The following is an 810-nucleotide window of genomic DNA, read 5'->3' as shown; positions in this document are numbered from 1 at the left end:
TCATCCCTCATCTCCCGGTAACTGAACTCTCATTTTCTTGGGAAATTGCTTCTTTCCTACTCTCATGATGTTCCAGATGGGCCGGTTCCACCCCTCCTAGCACAGGTGGGAATTTTACCCAGCTAATTAGAACCCTCCACTATCTTGGCCATGGCAATTGTTTCAAGGACAGATGTGACATCCAAACAGAGCCAAGTCTGTAGGTGAGCTGCTGTGGAGACTCCCGTCCCTCTGAGGCTGAGGAGAGGACGTGATATAAGCTTAGGGTTGGCAGCTACCTCTGCCACCAGCAGCTGCCTGCAGATGACGCCAACAGAGGAAAGTGGAGAGTGCAAGGGCAGGCCCACAAAACTGTGCTGGATCCAGCCCTATCTGAAGCAAATTTATCCTGGAGTGCTGAAATAGATTCTCCTCTGTTTTCTCTCTCTCTCTCAGTCCAGGTGGAGTTGTGCTTTCTCACTTGCTACTAAGAATTTCAACTAAATACCTATTAAGATGATACTCTCCGCTCTCCTAGCACCTGATGGAAAACATAGTGTGTCCTTTCCCAACAAACCACAAGTTGGTTCTCCAAAGGCCACCAGGCCACAATAATGTTTTAGCTCACCCTCAAGAGGCAGAGATTGAAGATACACATGTAAAACAACAGATCGCCATCATTTGGGGCACCATAAAAATATAAATGTAAATAGATGGCTTGGGAGTGAGTTGATCATCATTACAAGAATTATTGGCCAGGCGCAGTGGCTCAGGCCTGTAATCCCAGCACTTTGGGAGGCTGAGGCGGGTGGATCACCTGAGGTCAGGAGT

This window comes from Piliocolobus tephrosceles, chromosome 20, assembly GCF_002776525.5.
Source record: "Piliocolobus tephrosceles isolate RC106 chromosome 20, ASM277652v3, whole genome shotgun sequence".
In the NCBI taxonomy this organism is placed as follows: domain Eukaryota; kingdom Metazoa; phylum Chordata; class Mammalia; order Primates; family Cercopithecidae; genus Piliocolobus; species Piliocolobus tephrosceles.
The sequence above is the reverse complement of the archived record's forward strand: the minus strand, read 5'-3'. Positions refer to the sequence as shown.